At 28.8% G+C, this 14,351-nt stretch overlaps 1 protein-coding gene across 2 annotated transcripts in view; it reads left to right on the top strand.

Moving 5' to 3' along the window:
- Positions 1 to 14,351, top strand: part of LOC123298197 (protein Fe65 homolog) — a 218,335-nt gene that overhangs the window by 15,034 nt on the left and 188,950 nt on the right. The window lies entirely within an intron of this gene.

Raw genomic sequence — 14,351 nt, 5'->3', positions numbered from 1 at the left:
GAGCTATATTGTTGTACAGTTTCATTAAAACCCATTCGCTGGTTTTTGCGTGAAAGCGTAACGAACAAACAAGCATTTATAGGAAAACATATAAAATATATAGAGTTAGCAATTGGTTCGGTTTGGTTAGAATGATTTAAACAACGCGTTAAATTATGTATAGAGGCAAGCATAGCGAGTATATAATCGGGTTTTTAAGAAAATAGTCCAGAATTTAAAGAAAAAACTATCCGAATTATTGTAACTCTCAAATGTGTCCTGTATGTTTAAAATATCTACCTTTGGGTTGATATATTCATTTTTCCTCAATATCAGGATAGCTCATTTGATACCGCAATCGTGTTATGTGTACACGACGGGGACTATCTAAGAGTTACTATCGTTCTTTGCTTACATATCGTAAAAAAAAAACAAATTATTGCGTAATCAACACTGTCTATACTTGGTATTTCAACAATTAACTCAGTCAATTTGTTTGTTTTGACTTGTTTTTCTACTGATTTCCTCTACCACAGTTTAGTTTGTAAAACACAATTCAAGCCAACTATATTGTTCATGCAGTTATTTAGTTCTGTATACTATTAATATTATTAAATTTTCATTAAATTTAATTTCATTAAATTTGTTTTGCAATTTTAATAAAATACTTACCTATACATTAAAAGCTTATACCTATCTACCTATGGTATTAGTTTATACCTCCTATATTGAAGTACAATCAATAATAGAATGACTCAATTTACTTTTATCAATTTAAACAAAATGTTATTTTTCAAGCAAAGTAATTATTTAAATTGCATACAACCAAATGATTATTTAATAGCTTTAAGAGCTGATATGTCATTATCTACTGATAATGTTACATTGCATTAAAAAAATATATATAAATGTAAAAAAAAATTGAATAAATTGATCTTATGTCCCTCTGCATTCATGACTGACCTCATATAGAATCCAATTTCGATATTCGCTTAAGAGTTCACGAGAAAACAACGAAACACCATTCCTATACAAGGTGTTTTATAACTCACTGCAGAACTCGTGACTTTCTAAAAAAGCCTATAAAGAAGAACGAAAAAGTTCTTTAACAAATTTCGAAATAATTAACCAAATCAATTAATAAATTTATCCAATGACAGTATAAAAATAGTAAGGATGTTATCATATTATCTATCTCACTCATATTTAAATTTTGAATAAAACACAACCTAGTAAATTGTGTGAATTATTATCTGCCATGTTAATTACTGGATGGAGTTTAATAAAAATTTAAAAAAGTGAGTTGGACAATAAGATAAATAAATGCAACGATGAAGACAGCAATAATTGTTGTATTATTGTTGTTGTTTTTATTGTTGCTAAATATTCAGTGGAGCTATATTTTATTCACTTGACAATCCTGCTTACGTTGGTGCTGACTATAATGGCTTTTAATTCATGACAATCAGTTTGAGCTTGATTTAAATCTACAATTTAAAAAAAGCATGTTTGAAAAATATATATAAGTATAAGCTCAAATTGATTGTCATGAATTAAAAGACATTAAAGTCAGCACCAACTTAAGCAGGATTGTCAAGTGAAAAAAAGTAGCTCCACTGAATATTTAGTGCTGGTTTGTCAATATAAAATAATTTATGATTAAAAATATAAATTATGATTTTTTGCCCCAGTCCCCGCTGGGAGTTTTGAGCCTTATCCAGAAATCCGAACAGCTAGCTGTATATATTTATGTGTATAGATTTGTGTTCAAAAACATGATAAGACAAAAATCCCATTTCAATAAAAAACATAAGATAATAAAAAGCATTTCATGAGGTTTTTTCTTACCGAAAAGTATAATCTTTGAAAATTGAACCATTCTGTACTTTTTGTTTAATTATTATTGAAAATATTTATATGTGAAGACATAGTATTATATGACATATCGGTTACTAATCATAATAAATGTTACGATTTTGTAACAGTTACAAATATATAAAGATCTGTAATAAAACACATGGATATATTATACAGATGTATCATTACAGACACACACATACAAAGATTGGAGTCAGTCATAAAATATATTAATCTGTCATCATGTTATGAGAAAAGGATTTGTAATGTGAATTGGTGGAGGAAACAGGAGGTTATGACAAACACACGTATCTTATAGATTACAATTCATAAATGTTTTTGGTATACATAAGGGTTGTACAATCATTTAATAATTTTGATTCATTTTTGGCCAATCTGTTGAACAGAATACTGAGACAATGATGGTACGAAAGCTGTCATTGTTTGCGAGAATAAATTTTATGGTGGCTGAAGTTCAGATATTCTTTTCCTCATTGAAATTGGGTAGGAATTAAATACGTCTTGCACTTAGGCGGCTGTAAAGCAATTGTAATTCTGTCTGACAAATAACAATTACATTCTTTCATTGTAAAACTAAATTATATTTACACTACTTCCACACACAATGATTTGAAAGCGTTTTTTTAAATTTTTATATAAAAATTTCTCTAAATTGTAATTTATAATGGGAGATGATAAAAAAATTTTAGTTAATGATTCTTAAATCAGTCGTTGATATTTTTGGGGATTCGCACTAGTAATCGTAGCCACTCCTAGGTGTAAGACATAATTCATGTTTATCTAATTTAAAAAAAAATCCAAATCCCAGGTGATTTTTACTCCAGGTGTTTCAACTCATATGAATATCTTTCATAGTGAAATTCATATGAGATTTTCGTGAATTCGAGGTCACAAGGTACAAAATGGTGCTGTTTATCAATTTTTCATTTTGCTTTCATTCTATTATACACTAACTGTTTAATTAAAAATGGATAGTCCATTGAAATTTCATCGCCATTCTTATACATTTGAGCAGATTGGAACGTTTAAGGATTTTTTTTTTTGACATATTTTTGGTTAGTTTTTCGCTTGATAATCTAAAAAGAGAATCTAGGTGCAAAGTCTCTGGGAATGTTAGTTTTTTTAATAAAATTAAATATTGTACACTCCTGGAAATTTCGTAATTATTTTTATTGTAATATTGAACACACAAGTATGTAAGAAAATCAGTTATACTTCATCTATAACTGTTATTGTTGCAAAGAAATATATATCTGGGGTTGGTTATATTGACTTCTCTACTGTAAGTATTTCAAGAGGGGTACAACAACACAAATAGAAAATTGTTGTTGTCATGATGGGCCTCTCATATTTTAGGGGAATGTCGCCAAGGCTAAGTAACCCACTTATATTTTTATATTTTTAACTATTTTTCTTAGTGGTAGAAAACGATTTTTTTCCTATAATAACAAAGAAGGAATGCAAGTTCTGCATTCAGTATCTTTCTAATAGTATGTATTTGTTTTCAACTTTCAATGGAAAACTGGATTTTTAGGAGAAGCAAAATTAAGCCGCCGGTATATTTTATCAAAGAATAGACGAGAATTCCAATCAGAAACGCTTTTGGTTGTGATTGGAGTCATGAAACAATGAAGTCAAATATCATCTGTCATTGCACATGCAAATTGACTAAGTGAAAAAAGTTTCAAACACAAAAAATATGACATTGGGCATTTCCAGTGATAAAGAGAAAAATGCAAGCGAAGGAAATTATTCGGATTTTTGTATTTTCTTACATTTAAAAGCATATATACATGTTTTGATATAAAAATTTTTAACATCTTGCATACTTTAACCATTAACCGTAAAAAATAACTTTCGCTTGTGTACCTACATAGCGTAGTGATATCTAGTCATAGGAATATTCAAAGGTTTCTCAGGGAATTTGCAATCTGAGTAAGGTGCTTTTTCCTCATGCTTCGATTGGCTTCCTTAAGTCGAAGCTGCAGACAAAAATTAAAAGGTAACCGACCTTAGCGACATCCTCAAAATTTTAAACTGCTGACATTCATTAAGAAAAGGGTTGATATATTCTCTCTCTTCTCACCAACTCGCCTAAATAATTTATCCTCACATCATATGTCAACTAGACTTGTTGTATTTAGTGCCGTAAACTATTTATTTATTACAACTTCATGTGTTGAAAATGTCTTTGATGCACTTAGAACTATATAAATTCGTAATTAGTAAGTGATGTCAAAGTAACGAAAACTTTAACCTCTCATTTACGAAATGATTTAATTTATTCATGGTCCACATAGCATAAAATGGCTTCTAGTAGTTAAAACTTTAGTATTATTTTGAGAATGTTAGAAATACACACTAGTTATATTTTCAGATATAAAATAATTACGCTTCCATATGAAAAATACATACCTATTTTTTGGATGTAAACGTAATCTATCACAATGCGGATTTAATATCGAAAGATCCATTAATTCATGAAAATCTCGATGAAGCTAATTTTTTTAATCGACCACGACCCTATAAAGATAGGAAAAACAAAAACTTCAAACATCCACGTGTACTCGATTCCACGAACTCCTTCAAAACTTTTGGAATTACAAATACAAGAAAATATTATTGCACAGGATCATCATGGAAATCTTCGTGGACTCTGTCGTAAGATAAGCTATTAGAAAAAATAAAACGAACTGCCAATATTATGTAAAAAGTAAATTTAATGAAAACGGATAATAGTGGTAAATAGTTTATTAATATTGTAAAGAATTAACAGCAACAAAGGCTTATTTATTTATACCTCGAATTTAGGAAAAAAATTCTTAGCCTAAAGGTAGGAAAATTTATTGTTTTCTCCTGATTTTAATGCTCTCTCTTTGTGAGATTTTTATTTATAAAAGTATAAAATAAAAAGTTTTTGCAAAAAATAGAACCTAAAAAAAAGTACAACAAAGTAAAAATCATTTACCGACTCAAATCAATAATTTCTTTGCGAGAAATTACGTTTTGAAGTCGACGCGAATGAATCAATTTTTAGATAAAGATATGGTTAGCGTCGATTTCAGAACGTAATGGCTCTTACGGAAATTATTGATTTAAGTAGATACTTTATTAAAATTGTTTACAAAAATTTTTTTAGTTAAATGGCTTCGCAAATTTTGAGCTTTTAAGTTAAGAATGCAGTTCATGGGAGTACAATATTTTGCAGAAGATAATAGAATTGTTTTTACAGCTAAATGACGTTCAATTACATGAAATTATTTTTAAATAATAATTTCGTTTTGTTTTTATTAAAAAAAAAAATATATACACCCAATTTTATCATCCTTTATTTGAAATAATAATATATGGAAAAATTGGAAATTGGAAATATTTTTTTACTATGTGTAAGAACATACACAGAAAAAAAACCAACCAACTTGGACATCAATAAATAAGTTGAAATAACCCATAGAGAGCAGATTTTATGCCATCACATATCGCATAAAGAGTTAAACATCTAAGATAAAGTTACTGGGCCGTTTTTTAGTATTTGATTTGTCACTTTAAAGGTATTGGTGGTACTTTATAATATATATAAACAGGAAAGTGTGGAAAATTTCTACATAATAAATGAAAATTACTTCGTTTAGAATAAATTTGTGATCATGTTGCTTGTACGAACTATACATACATACTATAAACATGACCGAGTACATATGGTATGATTATAAAATAATTTTACCTCTGCTTTTCACCACTATGTGAAACACACTAATAGATGTGGTTCACATATCTGGGGCTAGATTTTCAGTTGTTTAACTTTAGATAAAAAAAAAAACCGCCTGAACTGATTTTAACACATCTGATATCGTGGTGATAATCCGGGGTATAGAGGATAGTTTTCACGGAGATTCTGAGAATTGTTCATTGTTTGCTAACTTTAGCTGAAAAAATTAGCAAAAAGTCAATATTTCCCATTTTCATCTAAACCAATTTCAATAAATGAGATTTCTTTAAAAACATGATAGGACATGACAAAAAATAGTCGACTTAACATAGACTATGGTGATCCGCTTAGCATGCATTGTGTAATTGTTGGGCGTTGCCACGCTTCGAAGTCCGAATACTCTAACCTATTTGACTTAATTCTAAAAAAAATGAATATTGTGGACTTCAAAGACTCTAATATCCTTCATATAATTACACTATGTGGTTAATACTCATGTCTTAAATTATTCAAACTATTAACGTACCGTTAGAGTCCTGATAGAAGTTTAAACGCCTTCGGGAAGACAAAAAAAAACAATGTGAATAGTGTAAATCGAATATATGCACATATATACACACACACACACACACACACACGGACATCCCATTGAAACGGTTTGATTCGGATATTTAGGCCCCATAACATTAACTTCCTCTGAGAAGTTAATAATTTCGAAATAAAGGAGTTCTATACCCCTGTAGACAGGGATCTTTAAGTCTGTATAGTATAGAGGGTTCAAGGCTGGGACCCATATATTAGCTAGATTGTAAACATCCAATTATACATTTTATTTAACACAGGAAACATTTTTTTTTTTTTAAATTTTTGTGAATTAACAACACATCTTATCCCTGGAGATAGACTGACTATTTTGTAATAGTTTTGATTATTTGTTGACATTAAAGTCACAATATACATAAAATTATCTATATAATTACGACAAAGTAAGTTTGACAATCTATAAATATTTAATTTACATAGAATAATAAAACATTGTTCATAACTACAGTAGTTTCGATTTATATCAACAAAATATAGTTGCCTACCTTTATAAACATTATTACTAACCGAAGTTCGTATTAAATAGTCATTTTAAAATTTTTTATTATATCATAAAAATACAATTTTTTTAATATGTCTGGGGGCTTTCAAAAAATAAACATAAAAAAGTCTAATTGCATAGTAAATCGATTATCAGGTAACGTAAAAAAATTCAAAATGGGTTTATTTGTTGGATATACCTGGGGCTCAAAATATTAAGCTTTACGGTAGTATCATTTTAAAGTGAATTTTCACTTTTAAGATTGGAGACATTTAAAAAATTTAGTAATCTTCAAGAAATTTGTAATGAACTACTCTTCTATTATTGCGTAAGGGTGGTCTTGATAGGATTTTGATTTTGCTAAGACATTTAAAGATTAATAAAACTCCGGCTATAAGATTATTAAATATGAAAAAGTATTAAGAGCTGCTTAAGCTTTTTCATGCAGTCTCATATTCGGGACATTTCTTAATTTTGTTGCATTACAATCCTTTAAATAACAATTTGTTTTGTTTTAGTTTATATTTAAGGCATTGTTCCAAAATTTATTTATTTAATCTTTTGGCAATAATTCAATAGAATGTATATTATTATTGTGAATTGAGTACGTAGCTTCATGTTTTTAATAACAATATTATGTAAATTAGGTAGTTACAATCGATTTAATTTGCCAAAAATGAGCATACAAAACTTTACTTATGAAGTTAGTATTTTAATATCACGGAAAATATTTCACTTTGAATAATATTTTTAGTAAATCAGAAACCATTTTACATTTATATATGTGTAAAGTTTGAATGAACAAGTGAAAACAAAAAATTGATTTAGTTAATTGTTAAAATACCATGTATAGACAGTGTTGATGACCCAATCGTTTGTTTTTTTACGTCATGTAAATTAAGAAAGATATCCATGCTTGTATAGCGACACACATGTATCTGATATTTGCATACAGTGGTGTTTATAAAAAAATGATTCAAACAAAAGTTGTTTATTTTTTTTGAAGGAAAATTTTTTTTACAATTATACTTTTGTTCTATCTCTAACGGCTTACAAGGTAGGTCCTATACGGACCTAAGACTCATGTTGCTTATTTACGAACTTACTTTTTACGTCCTAAGCTGGCTATCAAAATTTCAACTTGATATCTCTTTTCGCTTTTGAGTTATCGTGTTGACATCTGCACCAAAATTTTGTTGGTAGTATCAATATTTTTAAGCGTTACAAACTTGGGACTAAACTTAATATACCTTGTATATATTTCATATACATGGTATAAAAATCATGAATAATTATTAACTGAAATGGCGTAAAATTATTGTATTAACATCAAGTGCAGACTTTAGGTTAGGTTATATTGGCTGTCCACGAGGCACACACGTTGAAATGTCACCTATCCACTCATTAGCCGTTGATTATCATATCTTCAATTATTTTGAGAGGCTGAGCAAACCTACCACACGCATATATCATGCAACACGCCAACCCATTGCACTTTTTAATTATTTTAATTGCTTTTCTTGCGGTGAAAATTGAATCCGCAACCCCTGGCATACCGCGTATGGAATTGGTTATTCTTTAACCAACTGTAGACCTTAGTCGAGTAAAGGTTGACAGTGAGTAAAGATTTGATTTACATTGAGCACCAGTGTATTTTTAAGTGTGCCTCCTCCTTTTACGGTATTTCTCGAACTTGTTTTTGTCAAGTTATTGGTTGCCAATAAACTGAAATTTATTCAACGAAAAAACCATTTGAATATCCTTAAACTACGGGACCCTAAAAGGAAATTAATTATTAGTGTATACACGAAGCTTTCTTACGGGGAAATATATTAAATTGATTCCAAAGAAGAATTTGTATATCAAGTAAAATTTTCTTCTTTGATTTACAGAATAGATAGAATTAATGAATTCTTTTTTAATTTTATTTTTCAATTTATATTCAAGTTTATATGATTTCACAAATTATGTATACACAAAAAAGAAAATTTGAAATTTATTTCTGTGTACATACAAAAATGTGCATAAATTGTAGCTCGGTAGACACAGAGCTACTTGTGAATAATGCATAATTTTATAAATAACAAATCAGGTTTGTAAATCAAAAGAATTTCAAATATCAAATCTTGTAATAATTTTTAAGCAGACTATACAGAAATAGAAATACATGAAGGTACGTACAGAAGTGTCCCTGAACTTTCTTTGCAAATTTAAGACTTTTATTGTTTTCTCATCAATGCCGTTGTCAGAACTGTACCAAAATGAAATAGATAAAGAATCATCGAAATCGGTTCAACCAGTCGAAAGTTCTGAAGTAACACACATTGAGAAATACAGTCGAATTGATAACCTCCTCTTTTTTTGTTTGAAGTCGGTTAAAAATATAACAAAATGAAATCTGGACTTCTAAGGCGATATTTAATCAACAATTTTAAAATAAGTGATATTATTCATTATATCACTTTTATATAAAATATTTATGGTTCTTGAAAGAAATTGTATTGTTGTTGCAGTTTTAAATGGATTGAAGCTGTAACTTGCTTGAATTTAAAAAATAAAGGTAAGGTATTAAATATAATAAAATTTCCATCCATCATTATATTAGGTCCCCTTTTTGTAGTGATTTCGTGCAAACTTTTTTGTTTTTATTTGATTGATACTTTTTTACAAGGCCTTGCAAGGTAATGAAATTTCATATATTACATTTGTTTTCTACTTTTAAAATAAAAAGAACAAGAGGTGTCGTGGGATGTCGGCAGAAACTATGCTCCTTTCGTTATAAATTATGGATTATTGAATAACAAGCACAAGGATTGTAATATTAATATTTTAAAAAGATATAATTTCTGATTTAGTAGTCAACCCACTATGCGTGTACATTACATTTGGTTTGATCAGGATATTTATTATTTATTATTTCTGATAACTCATTTTCACAACACATTTGCATTTTTTTTGTTTTTGTTAATTGGGATTTTGAAAAAAAAAAAATTCTTGAAAAACAAAGAGAAACAAAACGACCGACAAAAAAATGTTTGTAATAGATCATGTAACGTCATAATGTTAATTAATAATTGTATACAGTGTATCCTATTTAATTGACATTATTACGTCACAACGATGTTTTTCGAACTTTTTTTTTTGTCGGGTATAGTTAAAAATTGAAAAAAATAAGTGTTTCATATTCAAGGAATCGGAAATGGCGATCTATTGAAAACTTTCGGATAGAAAACCTTGATACATGTACTTTATTAGAAACATTCCGAGAAAGTTTATTAACAGATATCTCGGTAAGAATAAAGTATCAATCAAGTGTTTCAAATCTCTAATTTTCAAACATACTTACTATCTAACATTATAATTACGGTCAAAACTATTCCAGTTTAAACTAGCTTGTGAACCAAACCAGAATTTTCCTTACAAATTGTGTGTTAAAATGTTTTTCTTATGCAATTGAAGTGATTACAGTTAATATGAGTGGTATACACTTAATACAATGTGGAATCAGGACACATGATAGAATGTAAACGTATATCGTTAAATGTACACCAGAACTACATACTAGAATGGTATGTTCTTGTCATAGAATACAAATACATTTACATTCATACACATACTCTCTAAAGACGTATATTACAGTTCATGGATTCACTTTGCTTAAAGTTCACTATGTACAAGACGCTCTATGATATCGTAAAAATTTGTAAGTATGTACGCTACGCAAATCAAATTGATTGAGTTAGAAAGGTGGGCCTTTGAATTACTATTCTACGGCAAGCTATAAAAAAGGGATAATCCGTGCAAAAATAAGCACGTAATATAGTTCAACTATTTATTAACTCGATATCATTTTTGCTACCGTAGTGGTAAAAACAGTCAATATTTTATGAATTATTGAGCATTGGGTTAAGATTGTCAGCCAAGACTGCCTGTACTCACATGACCATTTCTACTATCATCTTAATATATATAAATCTCGTGTCACAATGTTTGTCCTCAATGGACTCCTAAACCACTTAACCGATTATAATAAAATCCGCACACCATGTGCAGTTCGATCCAACTTGAGAGATAGGATAGTTTAAATCTCAAATTATAGTCGCAATTTTAATTTATTACTGATTATTTGTCTGTTATTATTTGACAGTCACAATTATCTGTTTACTCCAAATGATTCTAACAGATGTCGATACCTTTCGACTGGGTTGAGTAAGTAATCAATAGATGGCGCTGCTATGGTAAATAGTTTTATCAAAATAATGTACTAAGTATTGTACACATTGAAAAGGTCTACAGAAAAGTCCGTGATGGTATATGTCTATCTCTTATGCATTACACCTTCAACGTTGCATTGCACCCGTGCGAAGCCGGGGCGGGTCGCTAGTAAAAATATAAAAATTAAAAGAAATTTTACTCATTTATCTTTGTCAAAATTTGGGTGAGGGCTGGCGAATCAAGGCTTGAAAAACCAGTGGTGTTTCAAATTGAATTCTATAGTTAAGTTCAGTATATGCTACAAAATTTAGAGATTCTTCAAAAAAATTCAAATAAAGAAGGCTTAATACCATTTCCGCAACTTTTTATATTTTCTATATATTTGTATATTCAAATATTTGCGCAAGCATTGAAACTTGATAGACTTCTTGAAACAAGAATCAATACATACTATAAAACAAAGTCGCTTCCTGTTCCTAATCCCTATGTATGCTTAGATCTTTAATAATATATAATATAGTAGAGTAAGGGGTTGAAATATTGGTTGAAAGGGATATGCTTCAAAAACTTAAAAAGTTGTGCATCGGTAAAGCTCAAATATTGACAAGATATACAATCAGCTTCAAGGATTGTTTTTATCTATTTTTACCCTTGGGGGGGGGTGAAAAGGTGGAGCGAGAAAAAAGGGATGAATAATCTAATATTTTCAAATATATCCAAGTGGGGATTCAAATAAAGGGGAATGACGTGTACATTACAAAACCGAAATCCCTAAAGGGGAATATGGGGGGAAAGGTGAAAGTGGGGATGAAGCCAAGGAAAGCGAATAGTTCACAGCTAGTATGGTATAATTTGGGGTTCAGAACCCTAAACTCGAACTTGAATCATAGCTAAGAACACTCTCCATTAAATTACCTTTCAAACAAAACCAAAGAAATAAAAAACGGTTCATCCGTTTAGGCGCTACGATGCCACAGACAGACTCACACACATAGCGGTCAAACTTTTTTTAAATTTAGTTTTAGTCAAACACCCCTTTTTTTTAGTTCGGAGGTTAATAAAGTAATAAGAGCGTGCAAAAATGTTAAAATTCTAACCTGAATAGATCATTCAATATATGAACAAAACTAAGGCTTTCCTACTGTATACATATATATAACTGTGATGATATTATATTATTGAGGCTATGAGGTCGAATGGGTCACTAACCCATCACACCCTATACGTACTGTGATTGTAGTTAGTACTATGAGCAGTAACATAGGAAGGGTGGTGCCTTCACGTATTGTACATATTATTATGTAATAAATTTTAAGGATTTTTCGTTGATGGAAATTATTCATTCTATTTTATGTTATGTATGAATAAAAATATTTTTACATAAATAAGTTTTTTTTTTATACATATTTCCATCCATTTTCATAAATTTCTAATTCATCACAATTCTAAAAAATTATTGCTTATTTAGTTTCATCAATTTGAAATGTGAACAGATTTATATATTTCAAAATGTTTTGTTTCTAAATTTACAATAATGCTTTATCTTTACATAACTTTTTTTGACACTATTGTTTTATAGTCGCGATAATGTTGTTTATCATAAAATATCCTCATAATAAAATAATGGGGATCACAAAAGATCCCCATAGCATACATTTGTCCTCATAGTAATTGTTACGAGTATATTGAAACCAAATAAAAATAAATTATTTTCGTTGCCATATAGTTAGTTACAAAACTAATTTTAACATGCTTTCATTTACAAGAAAAATCCATCAAAGTACCGTATTTTGTATTTTAGAATAGAGCAATGATCAGGAATAATTGTTTGAGGCATTTACATGTACTTAGGACAAAATAGTTAATTGTATGTTTTAAACATTATGTAGATTGACTCATAGTTGGTATAAAAGTAACTGAGAACTTTATTGGTGTAACGATCGAAGCATTTGCCTCTACTTTTTTACTGAATATTTTAAAACAATTTGGATAAAAGGTTTGATTTTTTAAATATGAAGTTAAACTAAGTCAAAATCAATTCTTAAAATTTAATGGAGGGAGGGATAGGTTGCTCGATTATTTAAATAATTAAATGACTTCAAATTTGAAAATTTGTTTTATTTATTTAGCTTTCGATAGTTTGGAAACCAAGGCAGATATCGAAATATTTTATTCTTATTTTTCGTCTACATTCATGAAATTATAACAAAATTCATCATCAAAGTTGAAAATAAGGTACAAATAATTTCAACCACAAGTCGTTTCAAGCAAACTTGCATTCGTATATTAATTACATTCCTATAATAAAAATTGATTTTAACATGCTTTATAAATTTAAGAAAACGAAATCTTCGACTGTTGCGAATATACTTTTTTTAGTATATTGTATGTATGACACGGTAAAATCCGAAGAAGTTTTCTACAGAAATTATACTCAAAAACAAAAAATTTCAAATGACAAAGTTATTTTTTGCCATTAAATCGTACTTGAAAGTTAATTTTTTGCAATCTAGTTTTCATAAATAAGATTTTTTTCTCAATTAAATCATTTTGAACTAACTCTCATTTAAATAATAATAACACAAAAACTATAAGAGAGTGCAAATGAGAACTTTTTGTTGTTTGGTATTTTATTTCATTATTTTGTACCTTTTTAAAAACTTCATAATGTCGTTTTGTGTCTGTTGTATAATTTTTAGTATACCATATTTTCAACGAGAATATAGACTTATGCATTTTTCCCTGCTACTTTTGGACATCTCCATTAGCCTCGTCTTGTTTAAATGTCCTGAAATTCGGTTTGTAGGGGTTTTAACTACGTGGATTGATGTTATTAAGCTAGTTTTTTCTCTACAATCCAGTATAAATTTATTGGCTTATAACCTATTTTATACGTATATACATAACTATACAACTAAACTGTATAAAAAAGTTTTTTACTACTTACTGTAGTGTACACTACTAGAATCAAATGCAAATATAATACAATTAATACACATATACACCCCTCTCTTAAAAATAATACGCCAAATGTATCATTTAATTTAATATTTTAGGGAAACTAACAGTGAATACATTTTTTATTTTTAATGATTCTAAATATAGTAAGCTTCCAAATATTAGTTTTTTTGTCAAAAATAAGGCAACTCTCCTTCACTTGATAAAATTTATCAGATTGCCATTTTCACACGCTTCACCTATGCTACGAGTGTTAAAAATGTCATTTTTAATTGTAATTATCTCATGTAAGGCACGGTAAATTGTCCTTAAATTATAACAGGGTGTGTATTTACCTTTTAATTACTTTTATAACAGTTTTGAAGATTTCTTAAGATTTTGCTTAAATGATTCCACTACATTAAAGTGTTGATTGATTTCAACAATTTGGAAAAATTCCTAGGTTAAAAACAGTTTTTTTTTTCGTCAATTTTAAAGCTGAGTTCATCTCTAAAAAATCTTTCAAATGAGCTAGGGAATTGAAAGCAT

Source organism: Chrysoperla carnea, chromosome 4, assembly GCF_905475395.1.
Source record: "Chrysoperla carnea chromosome 4, inChrCarn1.1, whole genome shotgun sequence".
In the NCBI taxonomy this organism is placed as follows: Eukaryota; Metazoa; Arthropoda; class Insecta; order Neuroptera; family Chrysopidae; genus Chrysoperla; species Chrysoperla carnea.
This window is presented reverse-complemented; position numbering and strand designations above follow the sequence as displayed.